This window comes from Poecilia reticulata, chromosome 11 (genome assembly GCF_904066995.2).
Source record: "Poecilia reticulata chromosome 11, P_reticulata-male-v2, whole genome shotgun sequence".
Classification (NCBI taxonomy): Eukaryota; Metazoa; Chordata; class Actinopteri; order Cyprinodontiformes; family Poeciliidae; genus Poecilia; species Poecilia reticulata.
In genome coordinates, this window is record NC_088840.1 from 26625753 (window position 1) to 26651359 (window position 25607).

Sequence of the window (25607 nt, forward strand, 5' to 3'; positions counted from 1 at the left end):
GAATGGTCCCGGCAGGACCCGCCTCTCCCTGTTGGCGGCCGTCTCCCAGCGAAGAATGGCAGCCAGACTACCAGAAGGGAACGAGTCAATACCAGAAGTGGTTCAGAAACTACCACCACGGTGACGGAGAGCTCGCAGCCATGGGAGGTACCCACAGAGCCATCGGTCCAGGAGGGACCTGCCTCTGCTCCAGAGCCCGCCGTCCAGGAGGGACCTGCCTCTGCTCCAGAGCCCGCCGTCCAGGAGGGACCTGCCTCTGCTTCAGAGCCCGCCGTCCAGGAGGGACCTGCCGCAAAACTCATGTCCCCTCCTCCTGTCCGATGACTGCAGTCCGTTAGAACTTTTTTGTCCAGCGTCAATGACGACGGTAGAGGAGGCGGAAGAGCACCTTGAAGTTCTACTTTAGGGAAGTAGAACTTCCTTGAACTTTGTACGAGTGGCTTTTGTAACCATTTGTTTTTGTTTTTTTATCATGTGAATTTCCTCTGCCCTTTTTTTCTATTCCACTTATTAGGTTTGAAGTCTTTTTTCTTTTTTACGTTTTTGCACCTTATTTTCTTTAATATTTTGCACTTTATTATAGTCCATCGAGTCTTTGTGTGCGTTTTATTTTTTCATACAAGTACTTGCATTTCCTTTTTTGCACTTGTATTTTGAGTCTTTGTGTTTTTTTTAATACATGTACTTACCATGTCCTTTTTTTTGCACTTTATAAATAAAAAAATGTGTCAAAATCAAAACTCTTATCATTTAAAATGGCAACAATCCGGTAGCATTGTGTCGTGTTGGGTAAGTGGCATTCCTCTCCCAGCAGGTCTGTGGTGGGGACACATCCGCGTCGTTTCGTGCTGTGGAAATCGCGGCAATGTCCCAGCAGGCGTCAGTGCTCGTGTACGGCTGTCTGCCAAAAGTCTCAAAGTAAACTAAGTGCCTTCCTTCCTTTCCAAGACTTTTTTTTTGTACATGAAGGGTTCTCTACTCTTCAGCATGTGGACCTCGAACCGGGGAGTCGGGCTACTGGACCACTTTGCTGATGGGGTCGGTGCAAGATTGTTTAAGTGAACTTCAGTGTTCACTTAAATGTTAAAGTGTTCCCTTTATTTTTTTTGAGCAGTGTATATAGTTTTTAACTTGCATTGGTTCAAAATGAGCTTCATGTAGCACTGAGGCTTGAATACAATTTCTTAATGTATTTTCATTATCAATGTTTTTGGCAGTTTTGGGGAGAAATTTGATACAACTAGATTTATTAAATTATATAATTTTCAGGTTAGACCTTTCTGCATGACTTGGTTGAACAGATTATTTTGAATTATAGCCAGAGAGAAGCAAACAATTTATTCCCTGTTTTAAACAACTCTATTTTGTAGAAATCTATTTGACACATGACATCATTGTTAATTTTAATGTATACAATTCAGGAATATTCAGTATTACTTTGGAAACTCATTCGAATAGTTAAAACATTTGTGAATTTTGATTTAACCTCTTTTATATTTTGCTGAAGCCCAAAACTGAAAACTTTCTCAATAGATCAGATTAACTCACAATTTGTAGATTAGATTAATTCCATGCATCTCCCCGTTTCTGTATTGAAACACTGTTTAAGTGTTTCAATACAGAAACTCCCAAGAAACCCACTCAAATCATTTAGCCCACATTTCTTTCATTGCTAACTATAACAGTTGGATTTAATTTGAACAGGGTGTTTACACCTCAGTGAAAGAATTGAATATTTGGTTGACAATATGTGCAGTAAACCCACAATTTGGTTCAGTAATTTTCTGAAGAGTATTTTTCCTAAGATTTGAAATGGATTCAAATAAACTTAAATCAAAACTTGAGATACTAGTCCTCATATTTGTAGCCACTGTAATTTGAGCCAAGTAGATTTTAGACGATCCTTTTTTGTATTTGAAGTGTGGCTGGTTGTGCTTTTGTAAATCAGGAAATTAACAATTTTTACCGTACTTTTATCCTTTTTCAATCGTTGTCATGCTGGAGGAGAAAAACACATTAGCCAGATGTTGGACAATCAGTTATAATCATTCAGGCAAACAAAATATTTCTGTAACCTGCAGAGGGTTCTAACACCCTGCTGCATCGAGCCTTCACTTGTACCGTTAAACTTATCCTGGGGGTCAAACAGCAGAGGTCAGAGTGCAAAGACAGGAGACCATGAATGTGCTGTAAATTAAACAAAGGTGAGAAAAAGTGGCATCAAAAATTCAAGAAAAACCTTTAAAAACTACCAAGTTTTGTTGGCAGCCATTTTGTCTCCAACCTGTAGACTGAGTGGAACCCCAGGGGCCCCGGAGCCCAGGTCACATGACCAGAGGCGTAGAACCAGGACCAACCAGGGCAACAGGCAAGCAGGACCGCCTCTGAGTCTCAGGATGACTTTACATGTGATGCTCCATTTGCCCCATCAGAAGCTGTTCAGGGCAGCATTCAGTCCTGCTGTGCAGAAAAATCTGGACAAAGTGTGTGGCCCTCCTTGAGAGAGCGAGGGAGAGACGGAGAGATACAGCATGTCATTGTTTTCAAACCTCCGTATCACGTCGGGCAGAATCCGATGGTCTTTTCTGCCATAGGAGACCCTCACAAATCACGCCTGGGTCTCGTCCTGTAGCCAGGTGTGTCCTCAGAGATCACAGTCAAACATCCAATGCGAGATCCTGTAAGCTGCAATCCGTCCTCATGTGACAACAGGAAAATCCAACCTCACTGACCTCTGTAGAAGCTGTAGGAATCGACCAATAGGTCTTTGCCCTCAAACAGCAGTCCAGCAGAAGATGCTACAATTCATAGGTGTAGAAAGTGCAAATGTCCAAATCAGCACGGCTAAGAACAGCAGAGGCCTTTCTCCTCACCTCCTCGCACGGCCCTGAACCCGTAAAACCCGCAAAACCCGGCCCCCATGGTCCCCGTCAGACCACAGGAAGCAGCTCTGCTAGAGTAAAACAAAAATTAAGAAAATAGCAGTGTGTGCCACCTTTTGCTCACATAATTATAAATTAACTGTCTTTTCTGTAGCTGGTGATGTAGATGAAGAGTTGCCTCTTTTTTGTTTGTTTCTTTTGTTTCAGCCAGGCTCAGGGTCACTGGAGCGGCTCAGATAACGTCCACTGCCTCAGACCCTGAGCTCCAAAGATAAAATAGAAATGCATTAAGATGATTCACCCTCAGATGTTTCAGAATTAACCGGTTGTGGAACCAACTCCTTTCAAAAATCAAACTTCAAGAAATTATTAAATTTTGTCAAAATGTTTAATATTTCCAGCTTCATACACTTTTCATCTATTGGTTATTCAAATGCATATGTAAAATAATGAATTCAATATTGTACAATTTTACACAAAACCATCCTTGTGATATTGCCACACTTTAAGACAACCAGTTAAATTTCCTTAATAGGACCTGAGAAACAGTACAATGGTGTATATGTCCTTACCTTTCATGTGGGCCCTACACCATAGTACTGTTCTGGAAAGTCTGCGCCTGAACGGCCAGTCCAATTTCTGCTCATGTGTCAACACAAAACCATCCTCTGCTCCCAACTGTCGGGAATGGAAATCCCGATCGATGAATCATAATTTGTATTGACACACGGAGCATAAAATCAGCCAAGAAAATCATTCAGACTTTACTTATTTTATTCACTTTCAGCGCTGAAAGGAGACGCTTTTACCATTACATCCGAGAAGAGTTTCTAAAAAAGTCTGTGCAGCGTCTGAGGAGGAAGAGGAGGGTAGCTGATAATATGGACTGAAGACACTCCTTATTATTGTCATTATCATTATTTCCATTGCAATAAATGGCAATATAAACAAACCTCTTTGCATCAGCTGCATCAATTATCCACCCAATCATGACTCCATGCCGTACCTTCTTCTGATTCTACAAAGTGGTCAACACTAAATCTTGCAGTCAGACCTGCGCATTTAAATAGAGCGTTACACATGGATGGATGGATGGATGGATGGATGGATGGAGAAGGCTCCATTTCGCAGTGGCGAAATGGATGGAGGCTAAAAAGCCACCAAGCTGCAGGAGACACGTGGAATAAATTGCTGCCGCCGAATGGGATGACGCTCTTAGCTGTTCCTGATCAATAAATGAGCCTGTAAGTGAGCCGCAAAGCTACATGAGCCACGTTGTGATTGACAATAAGCAGCCAGCTGGCGTCCTTCCTTCCTTCGACCTAATCGAGACCCTCTCTGCTGGACATACGGAATAATTCTGGGGTGCTTCCGAATGTCCGCCTTAACAGGGGCACCAGCGATGAGGAGGGGTCCGGCCGGTTAGTGGGATTGTCCAGGGGGGAAGCAAGCTGTATTTTATTTGTTTGTTCTGTGTTATTTGCTTTTCTGTATTGTTTTTACTTTATGGGTAGTGTCCCTTTAAGAGCAAGGTATGACATCACTTTACGGCAGCGTTCCGACTGCAGTTACTAGGGAAACTCCCGGGCTTTAGAGTTTCAGAGCTGCTGCTGAGCAGAGACGTGCCAGTCTCTGCACACAAATATAGAGCTCTTTTTTTTTGCTGTCCAGCTTCTTTTAATTTTATTTAATTTTTTTACCAAGGACCCTGAAAGGATTCCTTATGACCTAAATGTTTTGTTTTTCTTTTCTCATTGTGGGTTTTCCAGGAAAACTATGACAAAGTGTTGAAACAAAGTTGGATGTGTTTCAGTCCAGTAACTTGTAATAAATAAACTTGGGAACTTGGAGGAGAGGCGGATTCTAGTCAACTACGGGACAGGGCGAGTAAACATAAGGGGACAGGGAGGTGACCCCCAGGCAGTTGGCAGCGCTACGGGCATCGAACCCTCATGTTCCTTTGGTGACCACCTTTGACCTGGAATCCCTGGATCAGGAGGTGACCGGCCCGGGACCCTCGAGCTTCTCCTCGAGACCTTTGTGTTCAATGGACCTTAAGCTTGGTAAGGTCCATTGCACTGAATGAAAGGTTCTGAGTCAGAAACTCTAGAAACTGACTGCATGTTTGTTTGGACCCAGCCAGCTGCCTCCAGGCCGGAATAGATGGAATCAGGACCGGGGTTCTGCAGCTGTGACCAATAAACCATCGTCTCTTCTGACATATGCTGGAGACATGACTCGGTCCATAAATCAGAACAGCTTGAAGGTGCTGGGACGAGGGTAAGTCCCACAATTTAAGCCTCCTTCAAAGTACACAGGTATTACAAAATGAAATATGTGAAGGAAAAACAGTTTTAGATGAACTATAGTATTAAAAAAATCACTAATATGTAACATGTTTTGGACTGTTTTACTATCAATGTGTTTGATTTTCCATAGGTGAGCTACTGGGCGTTGACTACCTTCTAAGTCAAACAGGAAAGCCACTGAAACCCGGGCCTGACTCAGAACAGACAGGTGTTCTGCTGGAAGGTGTGGAGGCAAATGTAGCGAAGGAAGATGAAGGCTTTGTGGACGAGGAAGCTTGGGACTTTCTAGTATCGGAGCTAGACGATGAGACCCTTTTCTCTGCTACATCACAGCTCGAATCCTCCACCCAGCCTGGCATTGCTGTGCCTATGTCAGAGGTGGGCATTCTTAGTAAGCTGTAGAATTGAAGAAAAATAAAATAAAACTTCAAATAACTTCAACATTTTTTGTTGTTTATGTTTTCTCAGGGTTTAGATGAGGTCGGTGTACCTGCAAGGCATCAAGAGAAATTGAACATTGGGAGGTTTTGGTCCCCCAAGAAGAGGCAGGAATTTACTCCTGGGGTTGAGAGTGTGAAGAGGCATGCTTTAACCACTCCAGCCCCATCTGCCCAATGGCCAGACTGCTGCCGCCTGGTGGAGACCATCTTTGTCCGGCTGTGCAATATCCGTCGTAGTCCAAAGAAAAGAGGGGCAGGCACAGTCTCCAGGTGGGATTTAATCCTTCAAGAGTAAAGGAAGATCAGGCAGCTCGTTCTGGCAAATGGAGCCGTGATGGGGCAGACAAACCTGCAGCTAGTGGATGTGAGCTACACCACCCTGGTTCAGTGGCATAACAGAAGGGTCAAAAGGCAAGAAACCGCTGTGGTACTTCAAGGGTTAAACCTTCCCAGCCGCTTTTCTGTTGCTGCTGACCCACTTCTGCCTGCAAATATACGTCCGCATTACGGCGTACCACATTCAGGGCCACTGCATTCGTACAGGCTACCATCCAACACTGTGGGGCAGTCAAAATAAAAAAAAGCTACAATTCACTGATGGGACAAATCCATCAGGACAGCGGCAGCTTCTCCCTGCCCCACCCAAAAGGCCTCAGCTAGTGGCAATTACTCCAGTGGCACCACAGGGATCCGTTATCCTCACTACCCAACAGCAACAGAGTTTGTGGAGCCTCTCCACCCCTCCTCCACATGCTTATGCTGTGGCCCCTGCTCTGGACTCTGCTGTGGCCCCTGCTCTGGACTCTGCTGTGGCCCCTGCTCTGGACTCTGCTGTGGCCCCTGCTCAACCTGGTAGAGAACCTCGAAAACTGACGCGCAAATTTTGCACAACACATGCAAAAAATGTGGGCAGTTTAGAATAGCTGAAACAGGACACAGCCAATATAGGGGGCAAATTTACTGTCCCTCTAATGAAAGTCTCACTTTCACCTCCCAGTGAGCTGAATTTGTTCCAGCAGTGACTGGAACAAATTAAAAAGAAAAAAATAAATGTTTTCTTTACTTTAAATAACTTCACAAACTGTTTCATATAGTTTTTATTTAGTTCACAGAGTGATATTTATTTTGTTTTAGGTTGATTGATGTCATTGTGTACACCAAGTAATTCAACAAACCATAGTGTAAAAGGTTTCAAGTCCTTCAGCAAACCACACATTTCTTGGTTTAAGAAAGAAATGGGAGACTTCAATGGAAATGTGTTGCATCCAAATGCTACAATGTTTTTGGACCAACTAAAAATGTTTAATTCACCTTCTTAATTGTTGATGAATAAATATTTGGTTCTTTGAAATCGATGAGGTCTATGGTCTTTTACTGTGAGTAAATGTTAACTGCTTCCAATTCTGAATTATTGGTAATAATTTTAAGCATACACTAGAAAAAATATTATTCATTCCACTCAAAAAGTACTTAAGGAAAGACACTTGAAAGAATATTTTAGTCTCAGTGATTGTTTAGCTGTGAACAATGAATATAAGAACCAGGTATGATTACGGACATTAAAATATACTGTATATAGCATACAGTATAATTTAACAATTTGACTATATTGGTAGAATATAAAAAATTAAGGAATTCATCAGTTTTAAAACGAAAGCCTTTTATTACAAAGTGTTGTGTTTTACTTTACAGTACTACACCATCTGTACAAAAAAGCATTTAAAATGTTTTCAAGATACAAAAAAACAAACAAACAGTCATTACTTCATAACACTTAAACATTGATTGTGCGAAATCTTTTCACTAAAACATAGTATGGCGACTGGTAGGATCGAACTCACGACTCTGGGATCGGCCTCACTCTTCCCCTTCCTCAACCTTTCAATGGGTGAGTTAATGTAACTTTGAAAGCAGAAAACCTTCGAATTTGTAACTGTGGAAACACCTGTTTGCTCCACGATACCTTGCTACCAAGTGGGCTGGTTAGCACATCCAGGGTAGCCCGCCAGCTGCTCACTTGGTAGCAAGCTACCCTGGATGTGACACATAACTGTTATGCTTAACAAATACTTACAGTATGTTTGTTGATAACAATTAAAAATTGTTGGAGGTTGTTGCCTTCTTAGATGATATCATATTTTCAAGCTGGGTTGAAGAACATGAGGTGAGGTTAATGAGGGTCCTCCAACGCATTGCTAATTTTGGTCTCAAACTGTCCCCTTCTAAATGCAAATTCTTTCAGACTTCTGTGAAGTATTTGAAGTATATCTGCACAGGGGATAATAGAACCTGATCCAGCTGCTGTACAAGAATGGCTACATTAAACAATTCTGTCAATTAAAAATTGATTTCATTTGTCATTGATTGATCAAATTCTTTTTCAAGAATGTCTCCAAGATGCCCCATCTGCCATCACCGAACAACAAAACTGGCTTGGCATCTAAGGATGGAGCATGGTGTCAGGAACTTGGAGAGGCGGATCCTCGTCAACTACGGGTCAGGGCGCGTTAACATCAGGGGACAGCCCTGTCCCGTAGAGGGGTGCGGCTATGCCGCATCCCGACTTGACATCCACCTCTCCTCCAAGTACCACTCGGAGGTGGCCAGGTCGCTCCTTAGTGACTATATTCAAGGCGTCAAGAGGCACGTCACCATCATGCGCCTGGCGGTCCTCCGTGCCGCGACTCCTGCTGTGCCGTTGATCACCACCTGGGACATCGACACACTTCAGGTACATTACACTGAAAGGTTCTGAGTGAAACTCTAGAAACTGACTGCATGTTTGTTTGGATTGACAGGAACGTGAAAAAAGATTTGACATGATCTAGTAATTATATTTAAATCCTATCTGTGCTAAATATTTAATATTTACATAATTAACGTTTTGTTTTTGACTGTTATTTGGGTAGGAATTGTCCTTGTCCAAATTAGGTCAAAACTGGAGCTGGTGGACCGTAGCAGAAACCCAAAGAAGTGGATGGCGCTTGTGGCACCTGGTTCTGCTCACAGTGGGACCAAGCAGATGATGGTGGCTGATCAGTCTGTGGATACAAGAAGCTGGCAGGAACTGGGGCCTGTGAAAAGTGTCCTTCCTGGTATGATGGAGGATAATGCTGTGTGAAGCCAGCTTTTCCACCAACCCGTTGACTGATCAGTGCCTCGCCTTCACTGTTTTCAGGTTCCTTAAACTCCATGCTTTTATGTCCGTGTTCCACAGGAATGGAGGGGAGCCGTCTCGCTTCTGGGAAGGAGGCGTCAGCCACGGACACCTTCGGAGGAAGTTTCACACCTTGGAGAAGAGAGTCCCTGTCTGTTCTCTTCTGCCGCTCATGTAGCCTGAAAGATAAAAACAGAAATTGTTTCCTTTCAAAGTCAAGCCATCTTTAAAGTGCAATATCTGTTGAAAATAAAGGACTTCTTACCAAGCACACACAGTGGTATTGTTGATGGTGACTAACAACAAGTTGGTCTCGTCCTGTATGGGCTGGGGGTCCTCAAGCAGTTGTTTAATGTGGCAGTATGTTTGAACAATAGACTGCGGGATGGGTAAAACCTTCCCCTTGGTGTCTTTTGGCCGGTTTCTTGCTTGCCGATATTCTTTCAACAGCTTAAGGCAAATGCACTCAGACACTCTGAGTCACAGGTTTCTGGGCAGCCTGGCCATGAAGAGTCTGTGTGACAAACGGGTCATTGAAATAGTAGAAAAACACTAAAGTTCATCAACACTGATTTGATTGGAGCAGCAATGAAGTGCAGTAGAAAAGTACTTCTCATTTTGATGAGCTCAGCAAACCCACATTAATCTCCTAAGCTTAAAACTTTACAACGCTGAGAAAAAAAAATGTATTTGGCTTCCATGAGTGAATATGCAAACAAGTTATCCATTGTGTCAAATATCAGACAGGTTACCTTTCAGCTGCTTGCTGACCAGGTGCAGAGCCACTTTGTTTCCGGGAAGCCCTCCATGGTCCTGGTAACGTGCTCTTCTTGTTTTTTAAGGTGTATTTGGGGGGCTGCTTGTCCATAGCATGCAGGTTAGAATACAGCTGCAAGACATTTTCTACCTCTGTTGTTGACAATGCAGTTATTGTTCTGTTGGGGCTCAAAAGGTTCTCTGCCAAGCTGTCAACTGCCTCCCATCCAGGAAAACCTCTGTAGTCACACCGGGTCTCCTTAAAAAATAAGAAATAAAAAAATTGGTACAGATATAGTCATGTATTTGTTATCTCCAAGAATTTCCTGGAACTTCTGGTTGATCGGACTGGATAATCCATATTTGTACCAAAGGAAAAGGCCAACATGCCACAGAAGAAAAAGAGAAATAACAGTCTAAACCAGTGGTTCCCAACAAGTGCTGCAGAAGCCTTTTAATCATTTAAGTAAGCTGTTTGCAAGCAGGACACTTAAAACATGCAGTGGAGGGGTACATGAGGACCAGACTAGGGAACTACTGGTTTAAATAAAGTAGATTAAAGTTTAAAATCAAGTACCGTTTCAGATTTATTAATTAAAAAAACCGAGTACCGTGTGAAAGTCCTAGGCACATTCAAACCCTCAAAACCATGAAAGTCCGACTTATCCAGCCTTGCAAGAACAATAGGCGTCAGTGATCTTGTCCACAGCTATATTTATGCTGAGGGTGTGAGGATCTGCTGTTTTCCTCATCGACCGGTAGCATTTAGCTGTGACGCACAGCTAAATGCTTCTTACTTTTGACCTCATTTCTGCTTATTTTGATATTTACCTCAACACTATCCCTTTTTGTTGCACTCTTAGCAAATTTATCCGCCAACTCATCCTACTATTCCAATATGAGCAGGAATCCAAATTAACTTAACCCTGGACCCATATTTTTTAATTCTAAAAATTAATATTCAATATGATATCTTGTCTCGTTTCTGAATTCTGTTCTAAAATACTTATTAATGCACTACTTGAATCTGAACAAATCAATATTTCTTTTTCTCGTTTCCTCACTCTATTCTAGAGGCATTAATATAGCCATTAGCTCACCTGTATAAACTGTCAATCTGTCTGTTATTCTTTTATTTTTCATAAGCATCTGTATATACTTGTAAATACTCAGCATATTCTTTATTTTTATACCTTTCCACCTCTTTTTTTTCTATTTGTCTGCCTTTTTCCAATAAGCTTAAATCAAATTCAGGTTTTCCACTTAACCAAGATGGAGTATCGGGAATACTCACCACAGGACTAATTAAATAATGATTTATTCCCATCTTACTTATCTCATCGTTTATAATCCATCCAAAACTATTTGACATTTAAAACATCTAATTGGTCGTGGGACATACTCTCTTACATTGTAGGACAAATATCCTAAATAGACTTTTTCTTCATCAAACTCTATCAGGATACTTTCACTGTTGGTTTTTTCTCCATTTTTAAAGGTCTGAAGCCTTCTTACATTTTTTATTTTTCCTCCTTTGAGATTTGATTTGATTTCCTCATCTGACACCTCCACTGGGATCCCCCAAATCACTCCCTTCCTCCATTTACTTCCTTCTTGTACCACACTCTATATTTTCCCATTTCTCTCATCCTACATGCTCTGTCTTTTTGTTCCTCTGTATTACAACTTACCATTAAGTTTACATCTCTTAGTACTTTTGCATTAGTGATATCCCCCACTTGATTCTTCAGAATCGTGGAAAGTTATCAGAGGCCCCAAGGGACAAAACCTACAAACTCTCTTTCATTCACTATCGTTTGATTGCAACGGAAGTTAACTTAAAATTTCAGTTTCTGATTGGACCCCAGGCAGAGTAGGCGGGTTTTCGCGGACAGGAAAATAGCTGAGCGGCAGCGACTCACAGAATGACATCGTTAGCGCTCCTACAGTAATGTCAGCAATATCAGAAGAGTTTTGAAGCCGACAGCCAGCATCAGAAACCCCATCTATCAGTGGGAAAAAGCTAGCCGCCACTTCGGAAATGGCAGTAAAGCCAGCCTGCACTTGATTTTAATGTGCGCGACAGCACAAGTTATGGCGCTCTCTTTTCAAAATAAAAGTGGATTTCCGGTTAATATTTGATTCACACGTCAAGTTTCTCTCCGGCGGCTATAAGAGGCTAAAACTTTGTGTTAATTTATTTGCAAAACGACATTATGTATCTGAAATTTTTTTTATATATTGTGTAGGCAAAAAAATCCTGTAAAGCACATACGTACAACCTCAGTTAAAATTGGTCTTATAGGTGTCCCTGCGTCATCCTGAAGTGAAAGAATTATTGCTTATGTAATCCGAAAGATTTTTTGCATGTCAAATGTCAGCAATTTTGATAAAGGTAGAACATTTGTGGTTTACAGAATTTTTTTACCCACATATTAATTTATTTTCAGATATATGATTTCCTTTAGCAAATCAACACAAAGTTTTACATTTTTAAAGCCGCAGGAGAGAAACATGAATCAAACATAAACCGCACAGTGAAAGAGAGTTTGTAGGTTTTGTCCCTTGGAGCCTCTCATAGAAAGTTTAACTGGACTGATCTCCTCATTAACTCTAACAATCACTTTGAACTCTCTCACTTACCTCTCCATTTCCTCTTCAGACTCATCCCAGCTTTTCACTACTCTTCCCTTCTTTTCTCCACCTGCCGTTGCTGAAGAATTTCCTCTTTTTGAACTCATCCTTTCACTATTCGATGTTTCAGAACTCCCGTCTCTTTCACCATTTCCCCACTCTGGTCCACTCACAGCACAGCTGTGTCTACCCGCCGTAGTCTTCGTCCAAAGTTCGTTCACCAGTCCTCGGGATTTCCCGATAGAGTCTTGAACATTCCCCCGACGCCGACTTCCAGAAGTCCGAGGTATTCTTAACTCTTTATCTTCATCTTCTCCTTTTTCAGTTCTTGATTTCAACCTTTTAACCATCAATCAGCTACTTAGATTCCACCTGCTCAGACGGAACCTCCCACCTTCCTCCATAGAAGCTATTAGCTCTGCGAGGCTGTTAATGTGAGACATGAAGTCACGTGGGACTTTCGAGGGGCGTTTCTGGGCGGAGCTTGGTAAGGTCCATTTCACTGGATGAAAGGTTCTGAGTCAGAAACTCTAGAACAGTGTTTCTCAACCCTGGTCCTCAATGCCCCTGCTCTGCATGTTTTAGATGTGCCTCTATTCCAGAACAGCTGATTCAAATGATTGCATGACCATCAAGTGGTGCAGAAGCCTGTTAATCACCCAGAGATACAATTCAGGTGTGTGGCAGAAGGGAAATACCTAAGACATGCAGGACAGGGGGGCGCTGAGGACCAGGGTTGAGAAACACTGCTCTAGAAACTGACTGCATGTTTGTTTGGATTGACAGGAACGTGAAAAAAGATTTGAAATGTCAAACAATTATTCCATCATCACATCAGTAATGCGTTACTCTAATTTGACCCCTTGTTTCAGTAACAAATATTCTACAATCCAATAATTGGATTAAAGTTATGCATAGTTTAATGACCATCATTCCAGGATGAACACTCACTTTAGAACAGGGGTGTCAAACTCCAGTCCTGAAGGGCCGCTGTCCTGCAGTTTTTAGATGTGCCACAGGTACAAAACACCTGAATCAAATGGCTTAATTACCTCCTCAGTTCTCCAGAGCCTTGCTAATGACCTAATTATTCTATTCAGGTGTGGTGCAGCAGAGGCACTTCTAAAAGTTGCAGGACACACCGGCCCTCGAGGACTGGAGTTTGACACCCTGCTTTAGAATGTTCCTCACAACTAGAAAGATAAATACTCTGGTAGCACAGACAGGCTACCGGATTCTGATATATCTTATTGGTCAAAAGACATTTGATTATTGGTCAAAATGCATTGATATAAATTGACTGGTAACTGAACTGGTTCTACCTCTTTCTAAAACCAAAGTAGAAAACAGCTAAAATAGGACTCGACAGTTTTAAACTCAATACATCAGTTTGACCAACAAAAATAAAATCTAAAAAACAAGTTTTGTTCTTCTTGAACATCTCTCTACATCAGTGCAACAGTTTGATCTACAAAATAAATTAAAATGATACTTTTCACGTCTAACAGACCTTTAGCTCCTCACTGTTAACTCAGTCTCACTTTCCAGCTCTGCATTCAGTAACTTACCAAACATGATCCATAAAAGCTGATTCAAAAAACCAAAATGTTTTTTTTCCTGTCATTTTCAGCCGCAAACATTTAACTAAAATATCTACGGATACGTGTTTCTGTCTCTGCCTCCCTCTGACTCTCTGCAGCCTGATGTTCCTGCAGGGATTCATGGATTTACAACAGACACTACAGTAATGTACAGTGTCAGAATGTGAACTAAATATAAAAAGTATGATCATACAGAATGAGAATTTAAACAACTTCATTTTCAGATGTACATTATTATACATCTCAACTCTATTTACAGTGTAGCAAAAATTTTCACAAATTTATTTTTAAACCTCTCCTCCAGCACTTTTCTTATCGTCTCCTAACCATTACCCTTATAGTGTGGAAATAATGAAAACAAAAATTGAAACATTGAAAGAAATCAACCTGACATCAGCCTTCATCTGTTCTCCTTTCTGGTTTTATTGAAATTAATATAATTTTTATATCTTCACACTCTGAAACTCCACCTGGCTCTCCTATGTCTTCCCTGACCTGCTCCTCTCATAATAAAATAGTTTAGTTTATTTAAAAATTAAAAACAGTTAATACATATTTCAATAAACTAAATGAAGACCTCGCCAGAGCTTCATCAGCTTTCAACATCATTCTAGCTCTGCTGTTCTCCTAAATATCTAAATAATATAATATAATTCAATATAAATACATGTTAAGTGGTCGAGTATGATCAGGTGTTGCTCACTTTAAATAATAAAAAGGCTAATTTTGCTGCTGTTTCAGTCTCATTCTAAATCATTGTGACTAGACTAGCTAACTTTTAAACAGCAGTAACATTTTGAACATGTGACTATTCCAGAATTAAAACCGCTTAACCAAAAAGATTTAGTTCTATATATAAAAGTAAACTGACAACAAGATGTTATAAACGAGCGATATTCATGGCAACATTCCTGACAGACAGTTTACTTGATTCAAACGGAGTTTCTGACTCCGTCTGCTGCTGCCTTTACTCTGAGCCGTTCAGAGGGGGGAGGGGGAGGAAGCGCTCTGCTGAATGCGCTGTTGTGCGCCTTCAAAATAAAAGCATGCGAGTGGAAGATTTTAAAATTCTTCGCAACTGCGGTGAAATTATTGGGGGGGACGAATGTGTCTCTGTCTCTCTCCAATATTTCGGGGGACATGTCCCCCCGTCACCCGCTTCCTACGCCTATGATTGTCGGCCGATTCTCCAAACCTCTGTGACCACAGAGCTGATAAAAATACTATAGGTTCGATCGGTTCTTGTCTCCAGCGACATGGCAGGAGCAACACACCACACGAACCGATTCCAGTCACAAACATCCCGATTCCAGAAGAAAATCCACAAAACTCCCAACATAGCATCAGTGGCGGAGCTAGACTTTTAAAGTTGGGGGGGCCAAGGGGGGGCCAGGACTACCTCTGGGGGGGCAACATTTTAAATGTGTGTGTGCACATATATATAATTTTAAAAAATAACCAAACTGAATATTTGGTTAGTTTTTAAGCCCCTCTTTCATTTGACATGTTATAATTAACACCTTTGACTGGCGCACATGGAGACATGATACGCAGAGTTGATCGCAGAGGAAACTAAAATCAATCAAATTAAAGATCCTTTCTGAATATCATCTCATGGACACTGAACTAAATGCGTCTTTCTGACCGGGAGCTGACAGCGTGTTGAAGAGTTATGGACACCTTGGTTAGGAAGCTCTGATTGGACAGGTAATTTGACGGGTAACAATATTTCGGGTCGCACCAGAATTATTTGCCTGATGGTGGTTCGGGCTTCTGATGAGTTTACATTTAATGAGTTTGGAGCACACAGAGAAAACCTAAAGAGAATGTGATCTACTTATTGTAGTTTATGTAGAGGAATAACAGCTGACTGTTGAGAGAGGAAAGAAATTAAAGTGCAGATCCGTTAGGCAGAAACAAGCGCAGAGCGCTGGGCAATAAATGCGCTTAAATGCTCCAATTAATCACATGAGATGACAAACGCCAAATATACAATATATAGTTACACTGCTTACGTTAATGGTGTTTTAAAAACAAAGCAGTAAAAACTTAACCTAGTTAATATGCCAGATTCCCTCCTCACCTCATCTTGATGAGAACAGAGAGCAGTTCGCTGGTTTCTGTCCAGACTGTGGTCAGCTGACCACTTGGTGCGCAGACAGTTTCAACTTTACGCACAGAGAACATCGTGGAGCTCATTATTAATCAGACTAAGAACAACATCAGTCAGAGGATCATCTCTGATCTGGACGATTTAACGGACCAGAGACTTTGGAGCTCCTAGCGCAGCTGATCCGCTTCTGCTGGTTTTTCTCCCGCAGAGGGAAGTGATGCGGGATCAGGAACCGATCAGAGTTCTGCCGTCTTCTAATCACGTCATTTAGTGAAATGTTACCTGATTTCAAAAACGTCCTAGCAGAGAAATAATAAATGTTTCGTTTGATGACTACAAATTGCAAATAAAATTTTTTTTTTCTTTGACGGACAACGAAAAAAAACTCCAGCGCCACCTCTGCTCCAAACTAGGAACATTGTCGGCCCCTCTTCGGTTTTTTCTCTTTTTTGCGGAGGATCAATAAATAACTTATTGGTGTTTTACAACCACCAGGTATGAAGCGCTTTAGCCTTTGAGTTGCACCACAGCGCAGCATAACTGAAACATCCAGGAGAAGAATATCAGCTTGTTGTTATGAGTATAAAGGAGGCTGGTATCGCGCCTGATAAAAATCTATTTATTTATGTCATCACATGGACTTATATAAAGTTTTATACATTTTCTTTTGATATATTTATTATTGTTTTTCTTCTTTAGATATTAGGTTGGCTTAGAATGATTCCAAATAATGTGCAGGAATGACCTGGTGCTGTTACATGTCAATCATCTGGGGGGGCCACTGGGGGGCCAATCAGATGACAGGGGGGGCACTGGCCCCCCCTCTGGCTCCGCCACTGCCTGCCGGGTGGGAGGGAGTCGGGCTACTGGACCACTTTGCTGATGGGGTCGGTGCAAGATTGTTTGGCGACTCAATGTAAAATGCCACGCAATGGCGGCAAATGCTCCTTGGGGTTCGGGGGAGTCAACAGCCATTTCGTGGCATTTGAACGGGGAATGAGGGAGCGTTTTGAGCCATGCGGTGGCATGTGTAGTAACATGCAAAATCCACCGAGTGGCGCTCTTGTCTTTGACGATCTGGATTTCGGCGTGGGGCTGCTGGGAGGTTTTGGGTTCAGCCATTGGGGTTTATTTCGGCCATGAGGTGTCATGGTGTTTCCCGGGTCCCGTCAAGTGGGGATTTGGGCTCGTGGGGTTCTACGGGGTCGTTAGGGAGCATGTTTAGCCATATGGAAACCTTTGGTTATTTTCCAAAGGGTGTGTTTGTGGGGTGAACTGATGCGGGTGTGTGTGAGAGGCCAACCATGGGGGATGTTTTGGCCCTGCGCAAGTCGACCTCTGAAGAGCGGAGGAGCCATTATGGCTTTGGGGGAGGGGGGATTTTTAACCCCCGCCCTCGATCGTGACGCGTGGCATACGCTACACATCTTAATTTCGGACCGTAAATTATTTCATTTTGGATTTTTTAATTTAATTTTAAACCAGATTTGTTTTTTGTTTTATATTAGCTCAGGTCAATGCTATGCCATAGAAGGTTAAAGAACTGTAAAAAAGTAAAATCCGAAAATGTTTTCTGTTTTTTGGGTTAATATTTTCAAATGAATAAAATGTAAATGAGTAAGAGTTACTACAATGCAAACTCAATAAAGTGTTATGTAACATGCAAAAAGTCAACAAAATGTTAGATTAATATATGTTTTAAAAGTTAAGAACTAAAGCAGGAACCAAATTTAATAAAAGGTAAAATGAATAAAAGGCAGATATTACTGAAACGTTAATGAAATGTAAAATTCGAAATGTTAAGATACTATCCTTTAATGTCAATGAAGCAATAAGGAATAATGCGTAAAATGATCTATTAGTACGTTAAACCAAACTTGTTTGAAATTTTAAGGTAATATTTAAAAGTTAATGAACCACAGAAAGGATGCAATGTTAAATGAAATGGCAAGAAAAGCTTAGAAGTAATGAATATGGAAAGGCACAGAACATACAACTAATTCTAAACAGCAAACCAATAAATCAGGATCAAGGCAGCACAGTCAAAATATACTGGTATGAATGAACTATGATGAGGAAACAAGTAAAGATGCTTTCTAAGTAAAATGTAATAATAGTAATAAAGTTTAATCATATCAGTCTCTCTATAGCGAGACCTATCAACGTCAAATCAGTTTCTGCGTGTGTCCAGATGTTGAGCCGGCGCAGCTCGATGGGAAACCCTGACAGGCCCGCGAGGCTTCAGTGGCGTTTCAGCTGTAAACTGGTCCACCAATCGTGGAAGGTGCCCACAGTCTCACATCCCGGCACACCCAGAAAGGATTGGACTTCATTCTGCAACACAAAAAACACAACAAGAAGGGAAATCAATGGATTATATAAAGAAAATTAAAGTGAAGGAAAGCATCTATTTTCGTCACTAGATACTAGTACTGCCCTTAAACTCTGGAAAGCTGAAGTTCCACGGTCGTCTTTTGGTTCTGGGAAACCATCTGATAGGCAGGTGGGGTTCTATTGGTACCGCTGCTCTTCTCTATGTTGGAGGTGATGCACTGAACAGCCAAGGACCTCAGGCAGGGAGCAGCAGAATCCACAGGTGATGAGGAGAGCAAGGAGGACGATTCTTTCAGATTGTGCATCATCATAATGTTTTTTCTTTCTTTTTTTTAAAAGGCTGCTCCTTGAAGCTGAAGATCAGGTTTTTTTAATATACTAAGCCAATAGAGGATCAATATATCAATAGCATCTGTTATTTAAGTTCTCCTCTTAATAATAGTTAAAGAAATGCTTAAATCAAGTAACACATTTTAACCTTCAAAAATAGCTTTGCTTGTTTTAAGTGTAGCCATATTCATAGGATCAGACAAACCAAACAAAAAATCATGTAAAGGATCAGATTATGAAATGAATGTGCAAAACTGCCCACAGTCATGCTTTAGCAAAGGAATATCATTTGAAATGTAAGCGAAGCTCTCGATTTACCGGTCGATCTACGTTCCCACCCTCATCTATGGTCATGAGCTTTGGGTCATGACCGAAAGAACGAGATCATGGGTACAAGCGGCCGAAATGGGTTTCCTCCGCAGGGTGGCTGGGCTCTCCCTTAGAGATAGGGTGAGAAGCTCGGTCATCCGGGAGGGACTCAGAGTAGAGCCGCTGCTCCTCCACGTTGAGAGGAGCCAGTTGAGGTGGCTCGGGCATCTGGTAAGGATGCCTCCTGGACGCCTCCCTGGTGAGGTGTTCCGGGCACGTCCCACCGGGAGGAGGCCTCGGGGAAGACCCAGGACACGCTGGAGGGATTACGTCTCTCGGCTGGCCTGGGAACGCCTTGGGATTCCCCCGGAGGAGCTGGAAGAAGTGGCTGGGGAGGGAAGTCTGGGCCTCCCTTCTGAAGCTGCTGCCCCCGCGACCCGACCCCGGATAAGCGGAAGAAAATGGATGGATGGATGGATGGATGGATGGATAAGTATATGAATTATCCCTAATAGAAACTTTACCAGAAAATTTAAACCCTCTATAAATCTTTTGCTTTTGTTATTTTAATTAAATTCAGTCATATAGTCCTCATTTAACAATAAGAAGTAACCCGCTATACTAAAGGCTTGTAACATATTGTCAATAGTGTGAAAAGGTAATGATACGTGTTAATTTAAGATCTTTTGTAATATATTCCATTCATGTCATAAAAGATAACCCTGTTTTGTCTCAAACCAAAACTGTAAATTATGATTATGAGAAATGTTTAGACATTTTAGACAGACCTTGAATCAATAGTTACATATTGCACTAGATCTTTAGCTTAATTCTGTCAATCTGTTTGACCCGCTTTAAGCAGTTCCATAATTGCTCATTTGTAAATCCCAATTTAGACCAATTTACTTTGAATCTTTGTATTTTTCTTCTCATTTTAAAACCTCATGTAATTAGCCTGTTTTGTTTTTTTTACAAGCATAAAGTTAACCCTGTCACTCCATATTTAACTGACTTCATGGTTTTAAATCCCAAAAGATTGGTTCTTTCGAAACCCTTCTATAAATATTTATTTAACTGAATTACCCTCTTTTGTAGTGTTTATCATAAATATCAATGTTTTTGGCAGTTTTGGGGAGAAATTTGATACAACTAGATTTATTAAATTATATAATTTTCAGGTTAGACCTTTCTGCATGACTTGGTTAAACAGATTATTTTGAATTATAGCCAGAGAGAAGCAAACAATTTATTCCCTGTTTTAAACAACTCTATTTTGTAGAAATCTATTTGACACATGACATCATTGTTAATTTTAATGTATACAATTCAGAATATTCAGTATTACTTTGGAAACTCATTCGAATAGTTAAAACATTTGTGAATTTTGATTTAACCTCTTTTATATTTTGCTGAAGCCCAAAACTGAAAAATTTCTCAATAGATCAGATTAACTCACAATTTGTAGATTAGATTAATTCCATGCATCTCCCCGTTTCTGTATTGAAACACTGTTTAAGTGTTTCGGTACAGAAACTCCCAAGAAACCCACTCAAATCATTTAGCCCACATTTCTTTCATTGCTAACTATAACAGTTGGGTTTAATTTGAACAGGGTGTTTACACCTCAGTGAAAGAATTGAATATTTGGTTGACAATATGTGCAGTAAACCCATCATTTGGTTCAGTAATTTTCTGAAGAGTATTTTTCCTAAGATTTGAAATGGATTCAAATAAACTTAAATCAAAACTTGAGATACTAGTCCTGCTGCATGATGTGGTAAATGACATCAAGAGGGAGGTGACCCTTAGGCGGTTGGCAGTGCTACGGGCATCGAACCCTCATGTTCCTTTGGTGACGACCTGGGACCGGGAAGCCCTGGATCAGGAGGTGACCGGCCCGGGACCCTTGAGCTTCTCCTCGAGACCTTTGTGTTCAATGGACCTTAAGCTTGGTAAGGTCCATTACACTGAATGAAAGGTTCCGAGTCAGAAACTCTAGAAACTGACTGCATGTTTGTTTGGACCCAGCCAGCTGCCTCCAGGCTGGAATAGATGGAATCAGGACCGGGGTTCTGCAGCTGTGACCAATAAACCATCGTCTCTTCTGACATATGCTGGAGACATGACTCGGTCCATAAATCAGAACAGCTTGAAGGTGCTGGGACGAGGGTAAGTCCCACAATTTAAGCCTCCTTCAAAGTACACAGGTATTACAAAATGAAATATGTGAAGGAAAAACGGTTTTAGATAAACTATAGTATTAAAAAAAATCACTAATATGTAACATGTTTTGGACTGTTTTACTATCAATGTGTTTGATTTTCCATAGGTGAGCTACTGGGCGTTGACTACCTTCTAAGTCAAACAGGAAAGCCACTGAAACTCAGAACAGACAGATGTTCTGCTGGAAGGTGTGGAGGCAAATGTAGCGGAGGAAGATGAAGGCTTTGTGGACGAGGAAGCTTGGGACTTTCTAGTATCGGAGCTAGACGATGAGACCCTTTTCTCTGCTACATCACAGCTCGAATCCTCCACCCAGCCAGCTCCCTCCACCCAGCCTGGCATTGCTGTGCCTATGTCAGAGGTGGGCATTCTTAGTAAGCTGTAGAATTGAAGAAAAATATAACTTCAAAATGTTTTGTTTTCTCAGGGTTTAGATGAGGTCGGTGTACCAGGCCTGGACAAAGTTGACAGCTTGGCTGAGTATCTGGTGGAGCTAAGGAGCAAAACCTCACTGGTGCTGACCAACCAGGAGGTGAGTCATATGAGTTGTTGCTTGCTGCAGACATGCACACACCTTTCACCTCACTTGCATATTGCTGTGTCCTCATGTATAATTGTTTTATTTCCTGTTTAGGTGAGCTGCATTGTTGCTCTGTGGCAGAACCTGCTGGAGTTTGATAAACAGAGGGTGGTATTTGCTGCAAGGCATCAAGAGAAATTGAACACTGGGAGGTTTAGGTCCCCCAAGAAGAGGCAGGAATTTACTCCTGGGTTGAGAGTGTGAAGAGGCATGCTTTAACCACTCCAGCCCCATCTGCCCAATGGCCAGACTGCTGCCGCCTGGTGGAGACCATCTTTGTCCGGCTGTGCAATATCCGTCGTAGTCCAAAGAAAAGAGGGGCAGGCACAGTCTCCAGGTGGGATTTAATCCTTCAAGAGTAAAGGAAGATCAGGCAGCTCGTTCTGGCAAATGGAGCTGTGATGGGGCAGACAAACCTGCAGCTAGTGGATGTGAGCTACACCACCCTGGTTCAGTGGCATAACAGAAGGGTCAAAAGGCAAGAAACCGCTGTGGTACTTCAAGGGTTAAACCTTCCCAGCCGCTTTTCTGTTGCTGCTGACCCACTTCTGCCTGCAAATATACGTCCGCATTACGGCGTACCACATTCAGGGCCACTGCATTCGTACAGGCTACCATCCAACACTGTGGGGCAGTCAAAAAAAAAAAGAAAGCTACAATTCACTGATGGGACAAATCCATCAGGACAGCGGCAGCTTCTCCCTGCCCCACCCAAAAGGCCTCAGCTAGTGGCAATTACTCCAGTGGCACCACAGGGATCCGTTATCCTCACTACCCAACAGCAACAGAGTTTGTGGAGCCTCTCCACCCCTCCTCCACATGCTTATGCTGTGGCCCCTGCTCTGGACTCTGCTGTGGCCCCTGCTCTGGACTCTGCTGTGGCCCTGCTCTGGACTCTGCTGTGGCCCTGCTCAACCTGGTAGAGAACCTCAAAAACTGACACGCAAAGTTTTGCACAACACATGCAAAAAATGCGGGCAGTTTAGAATAGCTGAAACAGGACACAGCCAATATAGGGGGCAAATTTACTGTCCCTCTAATGAAAGTCTCACTTTCACCTCCCAGTGAGCTGAATTTGTTCCAGCAGTGGCTGGAACAAATAAAAAAAATAAATGTTTTCTTTACTTTAAATAACTTCACAAACTGTTTCATATAGTTTTTATTTAGTTCACAGAGTGATATTTATTTTGTTTTGGGTTGATTGATGTCATTGTGTACACCAAGTAATTCAACAAACCATAGTGTAAAAGGTTTCAAGTCCTTCAGCAAACCACACATTTCTTGGTTTAAGAAAGAAATGGGAGACTTCAATGGAAATGTGTTGCATCCAAATGCTACAATGTTTTGGACCAACAAAATGTTTAATTCACCGTCTTAATTGTTGATGAATAAATATTGGTTCTTTGAAATCGATGAGGTCTATGGTCTTTTACTGTGAGTAAATGTTAGCTGCTTCCAATTCTGAATTATTGGTAATAATTTTTAGCATACACTAGAAAAAATATTATTCACTTCACTCAAAAAGTACTTAAGGAAAGACACTTGAAAGAATATTTTAGTTTCAGTCATTGTTTAGCTGTGAAAATGAAATAAGCACTGGGTATGATTACAGATATTAAAATATACTGTATATAGCATACAGTATAATTTAACATCAATTTGACTATATTGGTAGAATAAAAAAATAAGGAATTCATCAGTTTTAAAAGGAAAGCCTTTTATGACAAAGTGTTGTGTTTTAGTTTACAGTACTACACCATCTGTACAAAAAAGCATTTAAAATGTTTTCAAGATACAAAAAAACCAAACAGTCATTACTTCATAACACTTAAACATTGATTGTGGGAAATCTTTTTACTAAAACATAGTATGGTGACTGGTAGGATCGAACTCACGACTCTGGGATCGGCCTCTCTCTTCCCCTTCCTCTCCCTTTCAATGGGTGAGTTAATGTAACTTTGAAAGCAGAAAACCTTCGAATTTGTAACTGTGGAAACACCTGTTTGCTCCACGATAGCTTGCCACCAAGTGGACTAGTTAGCACATCCAGGTAGCCCGCCAGCTGCTCGGTTGGTAGCAAGCTACCCTGGATGTGACACATAACTGTTATGCTTAACAAATACTTACAGTATGTTTGTTGATAACAATTAAAAATTGTTGGAGGTTGTTGCCTTCTTAGATGATATATTTTCAAGCTGGGTTGAAGAAATGAGGTGAGGTTAATGAGGGTCCTCCAACGCATTGCTAATTTTGGTCTCAAACTGTCCCCTTCTAAATGCAAATTCTTTCAGACTTCTGTGAAGTATTTGAAGTATATCTGCACAGGGGATAATAGAACCTGATCCAGCTGCTGTAAAAGAATGGCTACATTAAACAATTCTGTCAATAAAAATTAATTTCATTTGTCATTGATTGATCAAATTCTTTCAAGAATGTCTCCAAGATGCCCCATCTGCCATCACCGAACAACAAAACTGGCGGGGCATCTAAGGATGGAGCATGGTGTTGGGAACTTGGGTCAGGGCGCGTTAACATCAGGGGACAGCCCTGTCCTGTAGAGGGGTGCAGCTATGCCGCATCCCGACTTGACATCCACCTCTCCTCCAAGTACCACTCGGAGTTGGCCAGTGCGCTCCTCAGTGACGTGCTTCAAAACGTTAAGAGGTACCATCATGCGCCTGGCTGTCCTCCGTGCCGCGACTCCTGCTGTGCCGTTGATTACCACCTGGACATCGACGCACTTGAGCTACATTACACTGAATGAAAGGTTCTGAGTCAGAAACTCTAGAAACTGACTGCATGTTTGTTTGGATCGACAGGAACGTGAAAAAAGATTTGACATGATCTAGTAATTATATTTAAATCCTATCTGTGCTAAATGTTAATATTTACATAATTAACGTTATGTTTTTGACTGTTTGGATTTTAATGCAAAGTGGTAATTGTTTTGTAGATTTCTTTTGATACTATACATATTATGTTCAAACTACTTTCATTCAAAACTTAATTCTCCAAGATGCCCCATCTGCAAACACCTTGCATCAAAACTGGCTCGCCATCTTAAAACGGACCATGGGTTGAGAACTTGGAGGAGAGGCGGATCCTCGTCAACTACGGGTCAGGGCGCGTTAACATCAGGGGACAGCCCTGTCCCGTAGAGGGGTGGGAGACAGGAGTTCCTCAGACACAGACAGACAGCAGAACAGAGTCGCGGCACCACAAATACTCACCAAAAGGGTTAATGAGGGTCCTCCAACGCATTGCTAATTTTGGTCTCAAACTGTCCCTTCTAAATGCAAATTCTTTCAGACTTCTGTGAAGTATATCTGCACAGGGGATAATAGAACCTGATCCAGCTGCTGTAAAGAATGGCTACATTAAACAATTCTGTCAATTAAAATTTTATTTCATTTGTCATTGATTGATCAAATTCTTTTTCAAGAATGTCTACATCTAGATGCCCATTGTGCCATCACCGTACACAAAAACTGGCGGGGCATCTAAGGATGGCCCATGGTGTTAGGAACTTGGGTCAGGGCGCGTTAACATCAGGGGACAGCCCTGTCCCGTAGAGGGTGCAGCTATGCCGCATCCCGACTTGACATCCACCTCTCCTCCAAGTTCCACTCCGAGTTGCCCAGTGCGCTGCTTAGCGATGTTCGTGAAGAAATTAAGAGGCACGTAACATCATGCGCCTGGCTGTCCTCCGTGCCGCGACTCCTGCTGTGCCCTTGATGACCACTGGGACATCGACGCACTTGAGCTACATTACACTGAATGAAGGTTCTGAGTCAGAAACTCTAGAAACTGACTGCATGTTTGTTTGGATCGACAGGAACGTGAAAAATGATTTGGACATGATCTAGTAATTATATTAAATCCTATCTGTGCTAAATATTTAATATTTACATAATTAACGTTTTGTTTTTGACTGTTATT

The 25607-nt window shown here is 41.6% G+C and overlaps 2 long non-coding RNA genes across 3 annotated transcripts; one reads left to right on the forward strand and one right to left on the reverse strand.

Annotated features, from left to right (window-relative positions):
- Positions 1–7270: 7270 nt before the first annotated feature.
- LOC145553822 (uncharacterized) lies at positions 7271–14922 on the reverse strand. Of its 2 annotated transcripts, XR_014089869.1 has the most exons (4): positions 12188–14922; positions 9541–9803; positions 9054–9302; positions 7271–8967 (listed from the first exon to the last, which is right to left on the reverse strand). It is a non-coding gene; the product is annotated as an uncharacterized LOC145553822 (long non-coding RNA). The 2 variants fall into 2 exon arrangements; XR_014089868.1 differs by having other exon boundaries at positions 7271–9302.
- A 5747-nt stretch (positions 14923–20669) lies between these two features.
- On the forward strand, positions 20670–22320 carry LOC145553872 (uncharacterized). The gene is made up of 5 exons (XR_014089914.1): positions 20670–20817; positions 20894–21034; positions 21195–21449; positions 21516–21620; positions 21723–22320. It is a non-coding gene; the product is annotated as an uncharacterized LOC145553872 (long non-coding RNA).
- The last annotated feature ends 3287 nt before the right edge of the window (positions 22321–25607 follow it).